We start from the raw sequence: 12,825 nt of genomic DNA, 5'->3' as shown, positions 1-12,825 counted from the left end.
GTCTGGCAGCCTCCCTGACAGCAAGCAGTGATAGTGCCCATGAAGGGGACCTTGTTGGGCCCGCCCCTTTCACGGTTATCGCTTCTCGGCCTTTTGGCTAAGATCAAGTGTAGTATCTGTTCTTATCAGTTTAATATCTGATACGTCCCCTATCTGGGGACCATATATTAAATGGATTTTTGAGAACGGGGGCCGATTTCGAAGCTTGCTTCCGTCGCCCTATGCATTGACCCGATATGGCAGTATCTTCGGGTACAGTGCACCACCCCCTTACAGGGTTAAAAAGAAAGATTCCTACTTTCATTGCTACCTGCTTGCTGGCTAGCCAGCTAGCCAGCCCTGTGGGCCTTGCTGCTGCTGCTGCAGCCAAAAAACAAAAGGTGGTGCTGCTGCTGCTTCTGCTGCTTCTGCTTCTGCTTGTGTCTGGCCGCTGTTGGAGCGTCCAGGCACAGGACTTCTGCTGCTGCTGACTAAATGGCCTCCTTAATTGGATCATTTGAGTAGCCAGCACACCTGTGCAGGTAGGGCATGACATGATAGGCAGCTGCCTTGATAGCGGGTGGGTGCTGAATGTTCCTAATTGACAAAATAAGATTAATGCTTATGAAGAAATATAAAATCTCATCCCTTCCCCAATATCGCGCCACACCCCTACCCCTTAATTCCCTGGTTGAACTTGATGGACATATGTCTTTTTTCGACCGTACTAACTATGTAACTATGTAACATAACATGGGGGGGGTCTCCTGGCTGTTCACACAGGTGTGTCATTGCTGTACATTGACCATGCATTGCTTCTGTGGTATTGCAAAGGCAAAGACAAATGCTTCCAGCCATCCATTGCACTAATGGATTGGTCATCAGCTGGCTGTCTATGTCCCGCATCAATATAGACCAAAGTACAGAGGGTTAGGCTATGCTATTGTGCACCTACCTGATGCATCAGAAGGTGCGAGGCCCTTGCTAAATTCTGTGCACAGACTTTGAGATCTATACTTTAGACTGTATCTAAACCTGCTCCAACATGGACTGACATTCTGGCCTACTTTCAGCCGATGCGACTTGTCTGTCGCTGAACAGTCGCTTTTTATGTATTCAGCACCTATGTATAATGTTGTAAAAATGCTCTAGAAGCTAAAGTCGCAGAAATGTCACACATATTTGGCCTGCAACTTTCTGTGCGACAAATTCAGACAGGAAAAATCAGTATAAATCCTTAGAAAATTATCCCCCAGTGTCTCCATCTGCTGGCGGTATTGAATAAGCATTGCTGCACTGATGGGGTATGCATTAGACGAAAAAAAAGAAGAAAAAGAAGAATAATACGCCCAGAAAAGAGGCGAAAAGGAGAAAAACGTAAAAAAACGTGAAAAAAAAGTAAGAGGAAGAGAAGGGAAAAAAAGGTGGAAATGGGTTTAAAAGTGATTTCGGCGGAGAAATATATATATATATATATATATATATATATATATATATATATATACGCGCACACACACACATATATATAAACGTATTCTCCGTTGAGATATTGCAGCCGCTGCTGTGTCCAGGCCCAGGAGCCTTAGCACTGTGCTGTGATGTCACTCAATACCACTGACATCACTAGGTGTAAACAACATCTCTCCTTTGCTGTGTATGTGACTATGGAGCTGTTTGGTGATGTCGTCTATTATGGCCTTCATAGAAGCAACAGGAGATTGTTGCATCCATCTAGAACCCTCAGAACTACAGTGCTATGATGTCACTCACTTCCACAGGCCTTGCAGAGTGTAAACAACAACAACCCAGCTTTGTTGTGTATGTAACCATAGGGATTTGTGATGTCACCTAGAACCTTCACAGCAGCGACAGCTTTATGAGGAGCATCAGCACTGCTCTGCCTGAGCAGAACCATCACCGCCATAGGTTGTCAAATAACCCGGATTTAACCCACACAGGTAAGTCCAATGGGGTGCAGGCATGTCCTCTATGCTTACAGCTTCCCGTGGGTGTTGGTTTGATACCGTTTGGGGACAGCCAAGGAGGCATCTGCAGGCAACAAAGGTAGGTGTGTGCTTGTGTGTGTGTTTCCTATGCAGATCCTAAGCCCAGTGTCACATGCAAGTAGGAGGAGTAAGAAGGGTTCCTGGCAAATCCGGGTTATGGATTGCATTTAAAAAGGCCCCGTGGGAGTGCAATGGGCCCCTGTCTTGCTGCTTAGCAATAATGGTATGGGTTTAGGTTCTGCTGTGTGTACTGGTGGTTGACTGCCCCCCAGCCCAGAGTGTGCATGGAAAATTGTCTGGCAGCCTCCCTGACAGCAAGCAGTGATAGTGCCCATGAAGGGGACCTTGTTGGGCCCGCCCCTTTCACGGTTATCGCTTCTCGGCCTTTTGGCTAAGATCAAGTGTAGTATCTGTTCTTATCAGTTTAATATCTGATACGTCCCCTATCTGGGGACCATATATTAAATGGATTTTTGAGAACGGGGGCCGATTTCGAAGCTTGCTTCCGTCGCCCTATGCATTGACCCGATATGGCAGTATCTTCGGGTACAGTGCACCACCCCCTTACAGGGTTAAAAAGAAAGATTCCTACTTTCATTGCTACCTGCTTGCTGGCTAGCCAGCTAGCCAGCCCTGTGGGCCTTGCTGCTGCTGCTGCAGCCAAAAAACAAAAGGTGGTGCTGCTGCTGCTTCTGCTGCTTCTGCTTCTGCTTGTGTCTGGCCGCTGTTGGAGCGTCCAGGCACAGGACTTCTGCTGCTGCTGACTAAATGGCCTCCTTAATTGGATCATTTGAGTAGCCAGCACACCTGTGCAGGTAGGGCATGACATGATAGGCAGCTGCCTTGATAGCGGGTGGGTGCTGAATGTTCCTAATTGACAAAATAAGATTAATGCTTATGAAGAAATATAAAATCTCATCCCTTCCCCAATATCGCGCCACACCCCTACCCCTTAATTCCCTGGTTGAACTTGATGGACATATGTCTTTTTTCGACCGTACTAACTATGTAACTATGTAACATAACATGGGGGGGGTCTCCTGGCTGTTCACACAGGTGTGTCATTGCTGTACATTGACCATGCATTGCTTCTGTGGTATTGCAAAGGCAAAGACAAATGCTTCCAGCCATCCATTGCACTAATGGATTGGTCATCAGCTGGCTGTCTATGTCCCGCATCAATATAGACCAAAGTACAGAGGGTTAGGCTATGCTATTGTGCACCTACCTGATGCATCAGAAGGTGCGAGGCCCTTGCTAAATTCTGTGCACAGACTTTGAGATCTATACTTTAGACTGTATCTAAACCTGCTCCAACATGGACTGACATTCTGGCCTACTTTCAGCCGATGCGACTTGTCTGTCGCTGAACAGTCGCTTTTTATGTATTCAGCACCTATGTATAATGTTGTAAAAATGCTCTAGAAGCTAAAGTCGCAGAAATGTCACACATATTTGGCCTGCAACTTTCTGTGCGACAAATTCAGACAGGAAAAATCAGTATAAATCCTTAGAAAATTATCCCCCAGTGTCTCCATCTGCTGGCGGTATTGAATAAGCATTGCTGCACTGATGGGGTATGCATTAGACGAAAAAAAAGAAGAAAAAGAAGAATAATACGCCCAGAAAAGAGGCGAAAAGGAGAAAAACGTAAAAAAACGTGAAAAAAAAGTAAGAGGAAGAGAAGGGAAAAAAAGGTGGAAATGGGTTTAAAAGTGATTTCGGCGGAGAAATATATATATATATATATATATATATATATATATATATATATACGCGCACACACACACATATATATAAACGTATTCTCCGTTGAGATATTGCAGCCGCTGCTGTGTCCAGGCCCAGGAGCCTTAGCACTGTGCTGTGATGTCACTCAATACCACTGACATCACTAGGTGTAAACAACATCTCTCCTTTGCTGTGTATGTGACTATGGAGCTGTTTGGTGATGTCGTCTATTACGGCCTTCATAGAAGCAACAGGAGATTGTTGCATCCATCTAGAACCCTCAGAACTACAGTGCTATGATGTCACTCACTTCCACAGGCCTTGCAGAGTGTAAACAACAACAACCCAGCTTTGTTGTGTATGTAACCATAGGGATTTGTGATGTCACCTAGAACCTTCACAGCAGCGACAGCTTTATGAGGAGCATCAGCACTGCTCTGCCTGAGCAGAACCATCACCGCCATAGGTTGTCAAATAACCCGGATTTAACCCACACAGGTAAGTCCAATGGGGTGCAGGCATGTCCTCTATGCTTACAGCTTCCCGTGGGTGTTGGTTTGATACCGTTTGGGGACAGCCAAGGAGGCATCTGCAGGCAACAAAGGTAGGTGTGTGCTTGTGTGTGTGTTTCCTATGCAGATCCTAAGCCCAGTGTCACATGCAAGTAGGAGGAGTAAGAAGGGTTCCTGGCAAATCCGGGTTATGGATTGCATTTAAAAAGGCCCCGTGGGAGTGCAATGGGCCCCTGTCTTGCTGCTTAGCAATAATGGTATGGGTTTAGGTTCTGCTGTGTGTACTGGTGGTTGACTGCCCCCCAGCCCAGAGTGTGCATGGAAAATTGTCTGGCAGCCTCCCTGACAGCAAGCAGTGATAGTGCCCATGAAGGGGACCTTGTTGGGCCCGCCCCTTTCACGGTTATCGCTTCTCGGCCTTTTGGCTAAGATCAAGTGTAGTATCTGTTCTTATCAGTTTAATATCTGATACGTCCCCTATCTGGGGACCATATATTAAATGGATTTTTGAGAACGGGGGCCGATTTCGAAGCTTGCTTCCGTCGCCCTATGCATTGACCCGATATGGCAGTATCTTCGGGTACAGTGCACCACCCCCTTACAGGGTTAAAAAGAAAGATTCCTACTTTCATTGCTACCTGCTTGCTGGCTAGCCAGCTAGCCAGCCCTGTGGGCCTTGCTGCTGCTGCTGCAGCCAAAAAACAAAAGGTGGTGCTGCTGCTGCTTCTGCTGCTTCTGCTTCTGCTTGTGTCTGGCCGCTGTTGGAGCGTCCAGGCACAGGACTTCTGCTGCTGCTGACTAAATGGCCTCCTTAATTGGATCATTTGAGTAGCCAGCACACCTGTGCAGGTAGGGCATGACATGATAGGCAGCTGCCTTGATAGCGGGTGGGTGCTGAATGTTCCTAATTGACAAAATAAGATTAATGCTTATGAAGAAATATAAAATCTCATCCCTTCCCCAATATCGCGCCACACCCCTACCCCTTAATTCCCTGGTTGAACTTGATGGACATATGTCTTTTTTCGACCGTACTAACTATGTAACTATGTAACATAACATGGGGGGGGTCTCCTGGCTGTTCACACAGGTGTGTCATTGCTGTACATTGACCATGCATTGCTTCTGTGGTATTGCAAAGGCAAAGACAAATGCTTCCAGCCATCCATTGCACTAATGGATTGGTCATCAGCTGGCTGTCTATGTCCCGCATCAATATAGACCAAAGTACAGAGGGTTAGGCTATGCTATTGTGCACCTACCTGATGCATCAGAAGGTGCGAGGCCCTTGCTAAATTCTGTGCACAGACTTTGAGATCTATACTTTAGACTGTATCTAAACCTGCTCCAACATGGACTGACATTCTGGCCTACTTTCAGCCGATGCGACTTGTCTGTCGCTGAACAGTCGCTTTTTATGTATTCAGCACCTATGTATAATGTTGTAAAAATGCTCTAGAAGCTAAAGTCGCAGAAATGTCACACATATTTGGCCTGCAACTTTCTGTGCGACAAATTCAGACAGGAAAAATCAGTATAAATCCTTAGAAAATTATCCCCCAGTGTCTCCATCTGCTGGCGGTATTGAATAAGCATTGCTGCACTGATGGGGTATGCATTAGACGAAAAAAAAGAAGAAAAAGAAGAATAATACGCCCAGAAAAGAGGCGAAAAGGAGAAAAACGTAAAAAAACGTGAAAAAAAAGTAAGAGGAAGAGAAGGGAAAAAAAGGTGGAAATGGGTTTAAAAGTGATTTCGGCGGAGAAATATATATATATATATATATATATATATATATATATATATACGCGCACACACACACATATATATAAACGTATTCTCCGTTGAGATATTGCAGCCGCTGCTGTGTCCAGGCCCAGGAGCCTTAGCACTGTGCTGTGATGTCACTCAATACCACTGACATCACTAGGTGTAAACAACATCTCTCCTTTGCTGTGTATGTGACTATGGAGCTGTTTGGTGATGTCGTCTATTATGGCCTTCATAGAAGCAACAGGAGATTGTTGCATCCATCTAGAACCCTCAGAACTACAGTGCTATGATGTCACTCACTTCCACAGGCCTTGCAGAGTGTAAACAACAACAACCCAGCTTTGTTGTGTATGTAACCATAGGGATTTGTGATGTCACCTAGAACCTTCACAGCAGCGACAGCTTTATGAGGAGCATCAGCACTGCTCTGCCTGAGCAGAACCATCACCGCCATAGGTTGTCAAATAACCCGGATTTAACCCACACAGGTAAGTCCAATGGGGTGCAGGCATGTCCTCTATGCTTACAGCTTCCCGTGGGTGTTGGTTTGATACCGTTTGGGGACAGCCAAGGAGGCATCTGCAGGCAACAAAGGTAGGTGTGTGCTTGTGTGTGTGTTTCCTATGCAGATCCTAAGCCCAGTGTCACATGCAAGTAGGAGGAGTAAGAAGGGTTCCTGGCAAATCCGGGTTATGGATTGCATTTAAAAAGGCCCCGTGGGAGTGCAATGGGCCCCTGTCTTGCTGCTTAGCAATAATGGTATGGGTTTAGGTTCTGCTGTGTGTACTGGTGGTTGACTGCCCCCCAGCCCAGAGTGTGCATGGAAAATTGTCTGGCAGCCTCCCTGACAGCAAGCAGTGATAGTGCCCATGAAGGGGACCTTGTTGGGCCCGCCCCTTTCACGGTTATCGCTTCTCGGCCTTTTGGCTTCGATCCTGTGCGGTTTACCGGGCAGGGTAGGAGTCGGAAGGGGTGGTGATCGGGGCCCTCTTTTGCGGGGGGCCCTGGATTGTTACTGGGTTGCGATAGTGGGTATCTTAACCTGCAAAAATGAGCGGAGAGAGGACTCGAGGACTCGAGGATACGGTGCGGATTTACATTCCTGGCGAACACCGGGGGACGATTGGATTGGATCAAGTTGTGCTGGAGATTCTTCGCAAGCTCCAGTACCTTCAGGTATGGCATGTAATCGCTATGCAAGACTTCCCTAGGCAAGGGATTTACGATATAACCTTTTATGATTCTGAGGTTTGCCAGAGGGTCTACATGGACTTAGAAGTGATGAAGAGGAGGAATGAGCCAGCTATAATGAGTAAGGTGAAAGTGGAGCCATTATTCATGAATATGTCTAAGGTTGTTATAGTCCATATGTACAACCCGAAGGTTTCGGATGAGATGGTGACCAATTTTTTGTACCGATATTGTGATGAAGTTAAATTTCTTGGAAGACTCAAGAACAGACATGGGTACTTTAATTGTAAAAGGAAATTTGTTGTAAAATTTAAAAAGGACGAAGGAATGGAAGAGGGAAGGAAGAGTATACCACAGGTATTTTCTATTGGAGGAGAAAGAGGTTTTTGTTTTTATGAAGGACAGTTGCAGTACTGTAGACGTTGTCACGCTTATGGACATGTACAGGAGTCTTGCCCTGAGCAAGGAGTATGCTGCAGGAATTGTGGGAAATCAGGTCACAACTCGGGTGAATGTACTGAGAAGAAAACGTGTGATATCTGTGGTAGTGAGGAGCATTTGGCTAGAGGATGCAGCTTATGGTATAGAAAGAAAATGAGCTATGCTGACGCGGCTGGAAATAGAAGAGAGGAAAGAGGAGAAAGGCCATTTCCACGTGTTTTTGGTGTGAATGCTGAGGTGACTCAGGTGATTGACGAGAACTCTGTAAAAGGGAGTGCAGCAGGTGTGACAGTGCAGCACATGAATACTCAGGAAAAATCTGGAAAAGGGGAGGAGGGTGACTCCACTGGTGTGCATTGTGAGGAGACTGGTGTTGGTGAAGAGTTTACTGAGGTCAGTAAGAAGAAAGCACGTAAAGGGAAAAAAGAGAAAGTGGTGGAGAGTGTGGAGACTGTGTGTAGGGAGGTTCCCCCATGTGAAGAAACAATTGAGGATTTTGAATGCCCAAACCCAGTGGTGGGGGAGGAGGAGGGGATGGAGTTTCAGGAGAATGAGAGTGAGAGATCCCTAACACCTGGGCAGAGGGTGATTAGTGGGGAGGAGAATGTAACATCTGAAGAGGAGGAGAAGGAGGAGGAGGAGGGGGAAGATGAAGATGAAGATGCAAATGGAGGCTTTCAAGGTAAAAGTAAAAGGTGTAAGAAAGGGAGTTGGTCAGGGGATCAGACGGATCCTGTGTATGGAGGTGAGAAAATGATGGACAGGGACTCTCAAGTGGGGTCGCCTGATTGCTATGGGATGCTGCTAAGGAAGGTTGAAGGTCAGAATACTAACTTCTAGTTAAAATGGATGTTAAGAAAATGGATTGCCTTCTTTCCTTTTTAATGGCATTGGTTGTGGCTACTCTTAATGTTCGGAGTATAGGAACAACCATCAGAAGAGCAGCAGTTTTTGATTTTTTGGAGAATGTGAAGGGAGATATATTTTGTTTACAGGAGTGTGCAATTAAGTCTGCACCTTATGTAGATGAATGGAAGAGAGGGCAGTCTTTTTGGTCTACATGCACAGAGAATAAAAATGAAGGTGTGGGGATTTTATTGTGTAACAGGGACATTAAAGTTTTAAATTGCCAAGTTTTAGTACCAGGTCGTTGTATGGTTTTAAATTTTGAGTTTTTAGGCCAGAGAATGAGAGTTTTTAATGTATATGCGCCAGCAGAAAAACAGGCACGTGTGTTATTTTTAGAGTCTCTTAAACTTTTTATTCCTGGTCGTGATGGTACTATTATTGTTGGTGATTTTAACTGCATTAGATCCGTCAATGATCGTGAGAGCTCTGCTAAGGTTAGAACTGATATTACTTCAAATGTTTTAAACCAAATTATTCAAGACTTACATTATTCTGATGTGGGACTGATGGTTAGCACTGATGAAAGATACACCTATATATCAGATAGTGGCCGCTGTAAATCCCGGATTGATTACATTCTTGTCTCTGAGGGGATTAAGGTGGTCCGGTGCAATCAAATGATGTCAACTTTCTCAGATCATAAGATGGTGTCGGCAGAAATAAGTATTGCAGAGTCCTTTCATTTTGGTAGAGGGCTCTGGAAATTAAATGTAAGTCTATTAGAAGATGAAGAAGTAATGGCCGGTTTTAAAGATTTTTTTTTATCTTGTACTTCTAAACAATCTGTTTTTAGTAATGTTTTAGCTTGGTGGGATTGGGCAAAAAGTGAGTTTGCTAAGTATTTTAAGTTCATTTGCATAAGGAGGGCACAAGAAAAGAGGAGGGGTTATGAAAGGCTTATCTCACGTTTAGAAACTCTCTTTAAGTTTAAACATGTTGGTGTGGAGGTGGAGGAGGAAATTGAGAAGGTGAAAATTGAGATGAAGAACAGGTTGTTGGAAAGAGGTAGAAATATTGTTTTTAAATCCAAAGTTCAACATTTGGAGGAAAATGAACAATGTACAAGATATTTCTTTAAAAAATGTTTTAATGCTAGGGGTGTTTTTAAGTCTGTTTTAACTCCTACAGGGGAAGTTGTTGGTGATGAGATGGTGAAGGAGATTGGCAGATTTTATGAAACACTTTTTAGTAATAAGAGCAGAGCCAGTGAGACGGAGATGAATGATTATTGTAATATTTTAGAGAATAATGTCCCTGAAGGAAAAAGTGCATTTTTAATTGAGGAAGTTTGTGAAGGGGAGATCAAGCAGGCTCTGGACATGACAGCGAAAGGGAAGACACCGGGCTGTGATGGCCTCCCCTTTGAGTTTTATTCAGTTTTTTGGCATATTTTAAAGCAAGATTTTACACGGGTGGTGCAATATGTTTTTAACTCAGGTATTTTAGCGGAGTCTATGAAGAAAGGAGTTATTACCTTGATACATAAGAAAGGTGATGAAAGAGATTTGAAAAACTGGAGGCCGATCACATTATTGAATACAGATTATAAGATCATTGCAAAGATTGTGGCGAACAGGATGAGTGACATAGTTGAGCACCTTGTTGGAGAATACCAAGTTTGTGCAGTGCCAAATAGGAGAATAACTGATAATTTATTAGTTTTAAGAGACTCTATTTATTATAGTATTTTTAATAAGAATGCACTTTTTGTGGAATCCATTGATTTTGAAAAAGCTTATGACAGAGTTGCTCATGATTTTATGTTTATGGTTTTAAAGCATATGGGTATTCCTGAGAAGCTACTGTGTGTGATTAAAAGTTTTTATTATGGGGCAACAAGTCAGATTTTAGTCAATGGACATGTGGGGCCGGGTTTTAATATTTTATCAGGAGTACGACAGGGATGCCCACTCTCCCCAATTTTATTCATTTGTGTCATTGAGGCCTTGCTCAAAAATGTACAGAAGGACAAATGTGTGAGTGGTGTTTTTATCCCGGGAAGTAATGGAAGGAATTTGAAGGTTTTAAGTTACATGGATGATGTGGTTTTTACTTGCACTTCCCAAGCTGATCTTAACAGAGTGAATTTGCATGTAAAGATTTTTTGTTGTATTGCTGGTATGAAAGTCAATTGGGGGAAGTGCCAATTGAGTAATTTTGGAAAGCAAGGAAAAGTGGTGGTGGATGGCGTGGATGAGAAGGAAGATATTGAAGTGTTAGGGGTTGTTTTTGAAAAAAATCTAAAAGGAGGGAAAAGTTATGAGAAGTTGGAGGAGAAGATAGAGAAGAAATTATCTTTTTGGAAATTGAGAAACTTGTCCCTTAAAGGTAAAGTTCTGATTTTAAAGGCAGTAATTTTGCCACTACTATTATATACTGCAATGGTTTTCCCACCCGGCAAATTATGGACCAGAAGGATGACAAGGAAGTTGTTTATTTTTTTCTGGGGTTCAAAGATGGAAAAGATGAAGAGGGAGGAAGTGATGAAGAGCGTGAAGAAAGGCGGATATAATTTCCCGGATATTAATCTGTTTTTAAAGACTCATTACTTTCTTTTAATTTATAAAGTGTCTCAGTGCAATAATTGGGTGGCAGACATGAGCAGGTATTTGGCAGGATGGTTGTTTTCCAAATGGGGCTGGTGTGAGAAGGATCTGAGGAGACCAATAGCGCAAGTTATACCTACCTTCTATGTGGTTCTCAGGTCTTTCAGTGATCAATTTGGTTTGAGTTCCCTGGGAAAACCTGAGAAAAAGAAAATTGAAAATGAAATAAGAAAAAATGAGAGATTATATGAAGTACCATTCTGCACTACTGCTCAGTCTGTGAAGATCTGGAATCTTTTTATTGTTAGAGGATTATCGAATAGACAGAGAGATGTAAACTGGATGACTTTTCATGGCTGCCTCCCAACCAGAGCTTTCTTGAATGGACGAGGAATAAGAGTGAGTGAGAAATGTCCAAGAGAGGGTTGTGGAGGCAGGGAGGATACAGTGCACTTATTTTGGAACTGTTTTTATGCAAGAGAATTTTTTATGCTTCTACAGAGGTTTTTTTCTGCAATCACGGGATATGTTGATTTTAATTTTGAGAAGATTTTTATTGGTCAGGATTTTAGCAGGAGAGAGGACACACGTGAAAGCTGGATTGGATTTTCTGTTTTTAAAGAAGTTTTATGGGATTCTAGAAACCTGCTTGTTTTTAAAAATGTGTGTATTTCTCCAAGGGAGTTGAAGAGACTTTTTTTTGGAAGGTTGTTTATTATTTTTCTACTTGACAAGAAGAGAATGGGAGAGGAAGAGGCTGAAAAGATTTGGAGATACAAGGAATGGAGAAAGTTGTAAGTATCCTGATCAAGGTTTTGAATTTGTGCTTCTCTTATAGTTTTCTTATTGAGATATTTTTCCGCATGATGTTTTTTCAGACTTTGTTTAGAAGTGATGAGTTTTGGTAGGTGACCTGATGATCGCTTGAACAATAGTCTGTAACTGAGGAAAAAAAAAAAAAAAGGAAAAAAAAAAAAAAAAAAAAAAAATCTGTTCTTATCAGTTTAATATCTGATACGTCCCCTATCTGGGGACCATATATTAAATGGATTTTTGAGAACGGGGGCCGATTTCGAAGCTTGCTTCCGTCGCCCTATGCATTGACCCGATATGGCAGTATCTTCGGGTACAGTGCACCACCCCCTTACAGGGTTAAAAAGAAAGATTCCTACTTTCATTGCTACCTGCTTGCTGGCTAGCCAGCTAGCCAGCCCTGTGGGCCTTGCTGCTGCTGCTGCAGCCAAAAAACAAAAGGTGGTGCTGCTGCTGCTTCTGCTGCTTCTGCTTCTGCTTGTGTCTGGCCGCTGTTGGAGCGTCCAGGCACAGGACTTCTGCTGCTGCTGACTAAATGGCCTCCTTAATTGGATCATTTGAGTAGCCAGCACACCTGTGCAGGTAGGGCATGACATGATAGGCAGCTGCCTTGATAGCGGGTGGGTGCTGAATGTTCCTAATTGACAAAATAAGATTAATGCTTATGAAGAAATATAAAATCTCATCCCTTCCCCAATATCGCGCCACACCCCTACCCCTTAATTCCCTGGTTGAACTTGATGGACATATGTCTTTTTTCGACCGCACTAACTATGTAACTATGTAACATAACATGGGGGGGGTCTCCTGGCTGTTCACACAGGTGTGTCATTGCTGTACATTGACCATGCATTGCTTCTGTGGTATTGCAAAGGCAAAGACAAATGCTTCCAGCCATCCATTGCACTAATGGATTGGTCATCA

At 43.5% G+C, this 12,825-nt stretch overlaps 3 non-coding genes and 1 pseudogene across 3 annotated transcripts; all 4 read left to right on the top strand.

Moving 5' to 3' along the window:
- The first annotated feature begins 77 nt into the window (after positions 1-77).
- On the top strand, positions 78-268 carry LOC130340018 (U2 spliceosomal RNA). Its single transcript, XR_008880228.1, has one exon. It is a non-coding gene; the product is annotated as a U2 spliceosomal RNA (small nuclear RNA).
- A 2,088-nt stretch (positions 269-2,356) lies between these two features.
- On the top strand, positions 2,357-2,547 carry LOC130340017 (U2 spliceosomal RNA). Its single transcript, XR_008880227.1, has one exon. It is a non-coding gene; the product is annotated as a U2 spliceosomal RNA (small nuclear RNA).
- Positions 2,548-4,633: 2,086 nt separating this feature from the next.
- On the top strand, positions 4,634-4,824 carry LOC130340016 (U2 spliceosomal RNA). The gene has a single exon (XR_008880226.1). It is a non-coding gene; the product is annotated as a U2 spliceosomal RNA (small nuclear RNA).
- Positions 4,825-12,007: 7,183 nt separating this feature from the next.
- LOC130339976 (U2 spliceosomal RNA) lies at positions 12,008-12,230 on the top strand (annotated as a pseudogene).
- The last annotated feature ends 595 nt before the right edge of the window (positions 12,231-12,825 follow it).

The sequence above is a fragment of the Hyla sarda genome, unplaced genomic scaffold (genome assembly GCF_029499605.1).
Source record: "Hyla sarda isolate aHylSar1 unplaced genomic scaffold, aHylSar1.hap1 scaffold_564, whole genome shotgun sequence".
Classification (NCBI taxonomy): domain Eukaryota; kingdom Metazoa; phylum Chordata; class Amphibia; order Anura; family Hylidae; genus Hyla; species Hyla sarda.
Note: the sequence above shows the minus strand (reverse complement) of the source record. Positions and strands in the feature narration are given on the sequence as shown.